Genomic DNA, 10,672 nt, shown 5'->3' on the forward strand with positions numbered 1-10,672 from the left:
CCGATCGGGCTCAAACTTGGTGGGTCGAAACCTTCGTATGAGGGGAGCATGAAAAACATATGGAGGTCATCCAAGGTCAAAGGTCAAAGGTCATGGATTTCAAACTTTGTCCTATCGGGCTCAAACTAGGTGGGTGGAATCCTTGATACGAGGGGAATATATGCGCAAAACAAAATTGAGGTCAACCGAGGTCAAAGGTCATGTAGGGGCTAAATTTAAACTTTGCCCTATTGGCCTTAAACTTGACAGGTGTAATCCTTCGTATGAGGGGAGCATGAAAAAATTACACCAAGGTCATCCGAGGTCAAAGGTCATCTGGGGTCAAACAGTATCGCTATCATGCCAGTGCTCTCACAGCATCAGGGCTCTCACAGCTGCAGGTGCACTAGTACTACTAAAATAATAAGCGGTCTCTGTCTGTCTGTCTGTCCGGCTATGCGTTCCGCCGCGCTGCAACGCATCGATCCGATATTTGGGACATGGGTAGGTGCCGGGAAAAGCATGTTGACCGTGTGGTTTTGAAGGTCATCGGAGGTCAAGGTCAAAGGTCAAATTTTAAACTTTGTCCAATCGGGCCCAAACTTGGTGAGTCGGATCCGATACGAGGGGAATATATGGGCGAAATAAAATCAAGGTCAACCGAGGTCAAAGGTCATTACGGAGGGTCAAATTTCAAACTTTGTCCGATCGGGCTCAAACTTGGTGGGTGGAATCCTTCGTAAGAGGGGAGCATGAAAAACATTATATGGAGGTCATCCGAGGTCAAAGGTCAAAGGTCATGGATTTCAAACTTTGTCCTATCGGGCTCAAACTTGGTGGGTGGGATCCTTGATACGAGGGGAATATATGCGCAAAACAAAATTGAGGTCAACCAGTGCTCTCACAACATCAGGGCTCTCACAGCTGCAGGTGCACTAGTCTATACTAATAAAATAATAAGCGGTCTCTGTCTATCTGTCTGTCCGGCTATGCGTTTCGCCGTGCTTCAACGCATCGCGCTCAAATTTCGCATATAGATAGGTCTCGGGAAAAGCATGTTGGCCATGTGGTTTTGAAGGTCATCGGAGGTCAAGGTCAAAGGTCAAAATTTCAAACTTTGTCCGATCGGGCCCAAACTTGGTGGGTGCCATCCTTGATAGGAGGGGAATATAATGCGCGAAATAAAATCGAGGTCAACCGGGGTCAAAGGTCATTACGGAGGGGTCAAATTTCAAACTTTGTCCGATCGGGCTCAAACTTGGTGGGTCGAAACCTTCGTATGAGGGGAGCTTGAAAAACATTATATGGAGGTCATCCGAGGTCAAAGGTCAAAGGTCATGGATTTCAAACTTTGTCCTATCGCTTTCAAACTTGGTGGGTGCAATCCTTGATACGAGGGGAATATATGCGCAAAACAAAATTGAGGTCAACCGAGGTCAAAGGTCATGTAGGGGCTAAATTTACACTTTGCCCTATTGGGCTTAAACGTGATAGGTGGAATCCTTCGTATGACTGAGGGGAGCATGAAAAAATTGCACCAAGGTCATCCAAGTTCAAAGGTCATCTGGGGTCAAACAGTATCGCTATCATAGCAGTGCTCTCACAGCATCTGGGCTCTCATAGCCGCAGGTGCACTAGTAATACTAAAATAATAGCCGTTAGTTGTCTGTCTGTCCATCTGTCCGTCTGTCCGGCTATGCGTTCCGCCGCGCTTCGACGCATGGTTCCGATATTTCAGACATATATGGGTACCAGGCGTGCGCTGTTTACCGGGTAGTTTCAAAGGTCATCGGAGGTCAAGGTCAAAGGTCAAAATTTCAAACTTTGTCCGATCGGGCCCAAACTTGGTGGGTGGGATCCTTGATACGAGGGGAATATATGCCCGAAATAAAATCGAGGTCAAAGGTCATCACGGAGGGTCAAATTTCAAACTTTGTCCGATCGGGCTCAAACTTGGTGGGTGGGATCCTTGATGCAAGGGGAATATATGCCCGAAATGAAATTGAGGTCATCCGAGGTCAAAGGTCATTAGGGGTCAAATTTCAAACTTTGTCCGATCAGGTTCAAACTTGGTGGGTACGGTGGAATCCTATATATGAGGGAAATATATGCCCGAAATAAAATCGAGGTCCACCGAGGTCAAAGGTCATTACGGAGGGGTCAAATTTTAAACTTTGCCCGATCGGGCTCAAACTTGGTGGGTGGAATCCTTTGTATGAGGGGAGCATGCAAAACATTATATGGAGGTCATCCGAGGTCAAAGGTCATGGATTTCAAACTTTGTCCTATCGGGTTCAAACTTGGTGGGTGCAATCCTTGATACGAGGGGAATATATGCGCAAAACAAAATTGAGGTCAACCGAGGTCAAAGGTCATGTAGGGGCTAAATTTAAACTTTGCCCTATTGGGCTTAAACTTGATAGGTGGAATCCTTCGTATGACTGAGGGAGCATGAAAAAAAATTGCACCAAGGTCATCCAAGTTCAAAGGTCATCTGGGGTCAAACAGTATCGCTATCATTCCAGTGCTCTCACAGCATCTGGGCTCTCATAGCCGCAGGTGCACTAGTACTACTAAAATAATAGCCGTTAGATGTCTGTGTGTCTGTGTGTCCGGCTATGCGTTCCGCCGCGCTTCGACGCATCGAGCCAAAATTTCGGATATGGATAGGTGACGGGAAAAGCATGTTGACCGGTGGTTTTCGAAGGGCCCCTCGAGGTCAAAGGTCATCTAGGGGGAATATACCCCAACTGGATAGCAAAAGCAGCAGCAAGTGGATACAAAGATGTGTACTGGGCAACTCTGGACATGTTTCATTCAGCTTTTGGCTGTCTGCCCAATTTGAAATGCACTGTAATGTCTACCCAGAATGCATTGCTGCAAATGAATCTTAAATTTCAAACTTTGTCCGATCGGGCCCAAACTTGCTGGAAATGAATTCTATAAGTGCCCATACCCCAATAAGTGCCCACACCCCAATAAGCGCCCATACCCCAATAAGCGCCCATACACCAATAAGCGCCCATACCCCAATAAGAGCCCATACCCAATAAGTGCCTACATACCACAATAAGCGCCTACATACCACAATAAGGGCCCACATACCCCAATAAGCGCCCACATACCCCAATAATAGCTATAGGGCTATCACTGCTACAGGTGCACTAGTACTACTAAAATAATAGCCGTTGTCTGTGTGTGTGTGTCTGTCTGTCCGGCTATGCGTTCCGCCGCGCTTCGACGCATCGTCCCGATATTTCACACATAGATGGGTATCGGGCGGGCGCTGTTTACCGGGTAGTTTCGAAGGTCATTGGAGGTCAAGGTCAAAGGTCAAAATTTCAAACTTTGTCTGATCGGGCCCAAACTTGGTGGGTGCCATCCTTGATAGCAGGGGAATATAATACGCGAAATAAAATCGAGGTCAACCGGGGTCAAAGGTCATTACGGAGGGGGTCAAATTTCAAACTTTGTCCGATCGGGCTCAAACTTGGTGGGTCGAAACCTTCGTATGAGGGGAGCATGAAAAACATTATATGGAGGTCATCCGAGTTCAAAGGTCAAAGGTCATGGATTTCAAATTTTGTCCTATCGGGCTCAAACTTCGTGGGTGGAATCCTTGATACGAGGGGAATATATGCGCAACCCCAAATTGAGGTCAACCGAGGTCAAAGGTCATGTAGGGGCTAAATTTAAACTTTGCCCTATTGGGCTTAAACTTAGGTAGGTGGAATCCTTCGTATGAGGGGAGCATGAAAAAAGGTCATCTAGGGTCAAACAGTATCGCTATCATGCCAGTGCTCTCACAGCATCAGGGCTCTCACAGCTGCAGGTGCACTAGTACTTTTAAAAATAAATCGAAAAATATTTGACAAAATGAAAATGTGTAAAGGTGTATGGGTAGCCTTATTTGTTTTACACATATAGACCAAATTATAGCGTCACATTTAATTACAATGGTTCATTATGTAAAAAAGAGACCTTTTTAAACAGTGATAAAAGTTGCATCTGAGTCATCTGAGGCCTCTTTTCTTACACAATATTAACCATTGTGACTGAACGCCGTGACGTGTGACACTATAAATTGGTCCACATGATTGTGTAAAACAAATAGGGCTATGCATACCTTTTTACACTTTTACATTTCATTAAAAAAAAGTATTAGGGGGGGGGGACTTATAAGTTATGGACCCTATATATGAGGTTTGATATTACACGGGAATTTTACCATTACTATTTCCTATTAACAAAATATAAAGGAATTTTATCAGAATTAAAAATCTACAGGGTGATTAAAAAAAAGTGCAACAGAGAAAAGAATCCATTTTTATTTAAGAACCGAGTTGAACTTTTTAAGTTTTAAAACATTTTATATACGGTATATCCATCAGTGACCTTGTGAAAAAAAAATAAGGAATTAGCATTAATCGTTTTGTTTTTATGAAACATTTTATAGCGCTACCCAATTTTAATGTTTGTCCAAGAGACATATATAAAATTGGAATGTCAGTCCACTCTGTGTAGGGTAGATTTGGAACAACTGCCATTTTCTTAACCTCATTGGCATTAAAATAAAATGGAGCACCCAAAGTGTTATTGCCCTTGGTCTTGTTTGAGGAGAAGAAACATTATTTGTTGTTATTTTCATTTTATCTTTACTTTAAAAATGTTTATTCTCTATCAAAACAAATTGTAGGCGGGTTTTTCAAATGTCAAAATGAAATGCGCGCAAATTGAAGTGGAGTAAATTTTAAAATATCCAGTAAGTTGGACATATTGGGATTAAAAAACTGGAGTTGGAGTTGAGTGAGATATGAAGGACTTATGTAATGTTAGAAAGTTTGTTTGAACAGAAAAAAAAAAAAATTAAAATATTAAACGCAAAAATCAACCTTATCTAAGTTAAAGTCAGTTTCAGATCTAGTGTCTTTGCCGTGCACTGTGTGCTCTCATTCAAAATACATGGTACCTCGTGGACAAATAACGAAATTGGGTATCGCAACAAAGGGACTCATAAAAATTAAACGGTAGTCGCCATTCACTTCATATTTTCACAGAAGGTGGCCAATGAGTGTAGCATTTATAGAATATTCCAATATTGAGGATGTTCGACTTAGTTCTTACATAAATTATTGATTCTTTGCTCTATTGCAGTTTTTTGACTCACCCTTGAAGCGGGGTTCGAACCAACATTCTATGGACCCATAGTCCAGAGGCTATACTTTATTATGCTATGAATCATTCTGCCAGAAAGGCGTTTGTTTATCATACTTATTGGTTACGGAATAAAATGTCTATACACGATGAACTATAATACTATTATTACCAATGAATACGTATTATATTCTCAGTTCAATCAATAATGAAGGGCCCTAACCCTAACCCTAACCTTAACCTTAAAGGGAAGATTGCAATGTCATCTTTCCCTGGGAAAGATCAGACTGAAACCTAGACCATGACCAGACAGTAACATTATGAGCACGGTTTATTTCACCTTGGGCATGGATAGTCTTTCCCTCCCTACGGCCATCCAAGATGCATGAATTAGTACTAAAACTTGTATTCTACTTGTGAGTTTATACTCTTATTTCCAAATGTATGTGTGGCTTTAACCCTAACCCTAATGCTAACCCTAATGAAATATAGGGTTGTGCGGGAGATTACCGGTAATATTACGCATCGTTGTTACGAAAAAAATAATCGCGCCTGCAAATTAGAATTTTTCGTGATTCTATCTAGTATCCTCTTTTTGTGACATTCTTCAGTCACGAAAAAATCTACGAGAAAAGCTTAGGCATACTCCCAAAATTTCAGTTCATTCCGATTTTGTGTTTGCGAGTTATGCGTAATTTTATGATTTATGTGTATTACACTGCTCCATAGGCAATGTGTGGTAATTTCGTTCTGGTTTAGGCCTATTATTAAAATGTGACGATATTTTTGCTAAACGAATTAATCTACAAAAATATTTTTGTACATAAACATTATATAGCCAGAGGTTTCCAGTGGTATAAAAATCTCATTTTTTTGTTGAGAAAAGTGGGCCATGAGGCCTGCTGTGGATCTTGTGACAAAATGTACCGACGGACCGTCGGGACCGGAGAGCACCAGATATACCACACTGAGCACTACGGAATCACTCTTAGGTCATTTATAGCAACAAGTTATATTATATTATGCATATATTATCATTACTTTCGTAATTTATAGATCCACGAAATTTTTTTAAATTAAATTAACATTCAGATTTCCGAGCCTTTCTTTTTTCCTGTGACACTTACCAGCATCTTGAGCGTCGCATTTTTTTAAATGCAGACTCATCAAAGTCAACAGCAAACAAGTAATATAACGATATATTCCATAACAATACATCCTGTCCACTGTGACGATCGATATCGTCACTATTATAGTCCCGGGATAGTCCAGAAATGTATTTAAAAGTACCGTACCAAAGAAGAGACACCATCGAAGCTACATGGAGTTCCGTCGATCACTACTCCGAGCTCCGTCGATCACTATCACTTCATTCCTATTATATTATAGTGCATTATTAAGGATACTGAATGCATGATCAATCTTCATGTATAAGGTCAATAATTGTAAAATGACATTTCAACGAATTCTGTGAGCATAACTAATGCGAGTCAAAAACCAATCCAAACACGCAAGATAAAAACTCATGAAATGAAAAAAAAACATAAACAAAGATCACCTTTGACTTTTACATGCATATTTTGATAATTTTTGCTGTAGCGCTGCATGAGATGAAACGGGAGGGTCTACCCGCCCGGTGTCGAGAAAATCTGCCAATTATGTCAAGATTAACCATTTGAAAATAAAAGGAAACCGAAGGGCAAACCAAAGATTGGATGAAACACCTCCATTCGTGACCCATTTGGGCAAGCCGCATTCGGGCCGCATTTTGGCATTGGGAGGATAGAAAAGTGAATGTCCAAGGGAACAAACATTTGGAATAAAAAATATTATCCTGTCTATTTTTACCTCAAAAGTGAAAACATTCCATATTTGGCAGGGAGCAACTGGGAAAAGCTCAATACTGAGGGGCCAAATGTCCTTATATTCCCCCTTCGCGCTGCCCATATTGGACAAGGGAGGGTAAACTGCATGGGGAAAAGTCCAAGACTGAGGGACATGAGGGTGCAAATGTCCTATGTCCTAGGTTACTGAACTATGCCGTTGGGATGAGGCCATTGTGGTTCATAGTCTTTACAGCAATAATTTATACAATAACAGAGACAACTTTTCCACGCGTGGCTTCAGTTGGCCTGTCATTTCGCAAATTTTCGGTTTTTTTTAACTAATAAAAGTTTACACAATAATAGTAATAGTGCCAAAATGGTCTACCAAATGGCTTCAATTGGGTCTTCATTTTGCAAAAGTTTCTCACTTCTGCAGGGCATACCCCTTCAGACACCCCCGGCCCCGCGTCGCGCAACTTAATGTTTAAAGCAATAATCTATACTTTTATACAATAACAGTGAAAACTTGACTACCAATGGCTCCAATTGGGTTGTCATTTCGCAACATTTTCGGCTTTTTCAGACTAAAACTTTACACAATAATAGTGCCAAAATGCTCCACCAAATGACATCAATTTGGTCTTCATTTTGCAAAAGTTTCTCACTAGGGGGCACATCCACCCCCTCAGACACCCCACTTTCATAGTTCACCAAGAAATCCTCCCACCCACCGGTTGCTGAAGTTCTGTATACGCGCCTGTAATTCAGTGCGCTGGTTTGTAATGCCAGCGAGTTCATCATGTTTAATAGAAACAAAATTGAAAAGTTCAATGTCGCGTGAAAAGTAACTTTCAAGCATTATTCTAGTTTTCAACAAACAATGTTTAGAAGGTACCGGTTATAGCGCGGGGTTAATTATAGTTCCGAGTTGTATTATGCAAAGTTACACTCTGGAAAAACTCACCGCGCCCTACACTGTCTATTACAATGCGATACGACATCATGACATATCGGCAAGGTAAATGTCGTATTATTTTATTATGCGATGGACATGCATCATCCAACAAAATAAGAATGAAATGCTTCAAGTACCGTAAAATTTAACGCTCAAATATTTGTTGTATAAATGTTTAAAGGCTATGATGGTGCATGACATGGTGCAGTGTAATCATGATTTTTGGTCCCGAATAGGCGACCTTACACTTCAAATGGTGGGGTCTGTGGTTATTCCCAGTACAGCCGTAGCCAGGGGTACAGTAATGTGACCACCTCCACCCCTCCCCCACAAATGCCAATCAAAAATTATTTAAGTTCACTTTTTATGTAAAAAACCGTTGCTTTTTGAAGGAAATTTCACTTATAAGGTCCACTTTTGAGCACCCCCCGGTTCCGGCACTCCGTGTATCAACAAGTATTCAATAATAGCATACATGCGCGTATTTTGGGGCCCCGGGGTAAAAAACGGGGCGGCAAAAAAAGAAGAGGAGAGAAGAAGAGAAAAAAAAAGAAAAGAAAAGAAAAAAGAAGGAAAGTAAAAAACAATCACGCTTATCACCTATAAGGGCGGCACATTTGAGTAGGGTGGCGTGTAATCAGGCAATAATCGGAGGCTTACAGGGTGGCACATACAAGGAGGGCGGCTTATGGGGCGACACATAAGAGAGCGGTGGCTTGTAAAAACGCGTGTCAGTCACCCATAAAGGCGGCACATGGTAAACTTGTAAGTGAAAAGAGGGGGTGAAAAAATACAAGAAGCCTGATATGCCTACAGAGTAACCTATCACAAGCAGGGCGGCTTGTGATGGGCGGCACATACAAGGAGGGCGGTTTGTAACCAGGACAAAAGTAGAGGGAACGAGGTCATCTATAGGGCGGCACATCGTGACTTGTAACCAAGAGAAAAGAGGGGGATGAAAAGGTAGATCACTCTTTTTTGACTATGTGGGCCTGTGGGGCAGCAAACAGAAGTATAGGGGATTTTGGGGCGGCACATACAAGGACGGGCGGCTTGTAACGAGGAAAAAGTAAAATGGAGAGAAAAACGTTTGTCAGCCACATAGGGCCGCACATGTTGGCTTGTAACCAAGAGAAAGGGGCGGCGGAAAAGTACAACAGGCGTTATCGTAAATATAGGTGAAGGAGGGCGGCTTGTGAGGCGGCACTACAAGGAGGGCGGTTTGTAACAACGACAAAGGTAGAGGGAGGAGGTCATCTATAGGGCGGCACATCGTAACTTGTAACCAGGAGAAAAGAGGGGATGAAAAAGTAGATCACACTCTTTTGACTATGTGGGCCTGTACTACAAGGAGGGTGACTTGTGGGACAGCACACAGAAGTATAGGGGATTTTGGGGCGGCACATACAAGGTCGGGCGGCTTGTAACGAGGAAAAAAGTAAATGGAGAGAAAAACGCACAACAGGCGTTATCGTAAATATAGGTGAAGGAGGGCGACTTGTGAGGCGGCACATACAAGGAGGGCGACTTGTAACCAGGACAAAAGTAGAGGAAGGGAAGAGAGAAAAACGCTTGTCAGTCACATATAAATGGCGGCACGTCGTGATTCTTAACCAGGAGAAAAGGGGGAATGAAAAACGGTATATCACGCTGTGTAACTATCGGCCTACACTGTGACACATAGAAGGAGGATGGCTTGTGGGCGGCACTACTTATGTGGCGGCACATATAAAGAAGATGGCTTATAACCATGCAGGAATAAAGCAGATGAAGGAGAGAAAACCGCATTATATCATGGCTTTCAACAGTGGCGTAACGACGGGGGCAGAGGGGGGCACTTACCTTGGGCACTTGCCTCGATTCTGCGCCCCTCCTAGCGAGCGATGAAAGTCACAATTTTCGCGCAGTTCGTAGGCATTTGAGCACAAGTTCATTTGAAAGACCAATTTACGATTTTCGACTTCATTATAACCAAAATTAATCAGTGATAGGTCCTATTTGTGCAAATCTTCGCGCGCCCGCGAGCACTTGTTTCAAGGATTGGGGAGGGACGCCATGTATCCTTAGCCCTGGGCGTCACAACCCCTAGCGACGCCACTGGCTTTTAACTAGCACTGAGAGAAGAGGGGAGAAGGAGAAGAAATCAACGTTATGACCACTACCATTGGGTAACTAAGGTAGTCAACGGGAACTTGCCGCCCTGCGTTGGATTCAGCGCCTCTTTAATAAATTTTGAGCCCGTGTCCAAGCAGTGAAAATCTAAATTTCAACAAAACTAAACAATCATGAAAGATTGTTTTACGGCCGGCAAAATTCAGAGGGTCAGAAAAAAAACCCGAATAAACGCATAATCAGATACAGTACCTCACTACCCCCTCGATGGATTTTTGAGCTCCTTCCATGCAGTAAAAATCTAAATTTTTGCGCGCTTCGCGCGAATTTCAACAAAACTAATTATTTTCCTTTAATCATTAAAACTAAGGGAACTAAAAGGAACGTGCCGCCCGTGTTGCAAGCGGCAAAAATGTTTCCGCGCCTCTTGCGAATTGATAACGAAAGACAGCTTTTTCAAAGCCAACATTTTCAGAGGGTAAGAAAAACATATAGCGCCGTGCCATTATAGCGTTGCAATGGATTTCAAATGGGGAACGTATCGCCCTAGATGCATTCAGCGCCCCTGATGGATTGTGAGCCCTTTCCGAGCTCAATTTTCTAGACCATGTACCATGGGCGTCAATCCCAGGTAACAGGGTTCATG

General features: G+C 42.5%; 1 long non-coding RNA gene across 1 annotated transcript in view; it reads right to left on the minus strand.

The window, feature by feature from the left end:
- The window catches only part of LOC140154308 (uncharacterized), a 32,689-nt gene extending 26,195 nt beyond the window's left edge, over positions 1 to 6,494 (minus strand). Inside the window, exon 1 of the long non-coding RNA XR_011859303.1 lies at positions 6,261 to 6,494. This is a non-coding gene — a long non-coding RNA (uncharacterized lncRNA). The remainder of the gene's footprint in view (positions 1 to 6,260) is intronic.
- Between the last annotated feature and the right edge of the window lie 4,178 nt (positions 6,495 to 10,672).

This window comes from Amphiura filiformis, chromosome 6 (genome assembly GCF_039555335.1).
Source record: "Amphiura filiformis chromosome 6, Afil_fr2py, whole genome shotgun sequence".
Classification (NCBI taxonomy): domain Eukaryota; kingdom Metazoa; phylum Echinodermata; class Ophiuroidea; order Amphilepidida; family Amphiuridae; genus Amphiura; species Amphiura filiformis.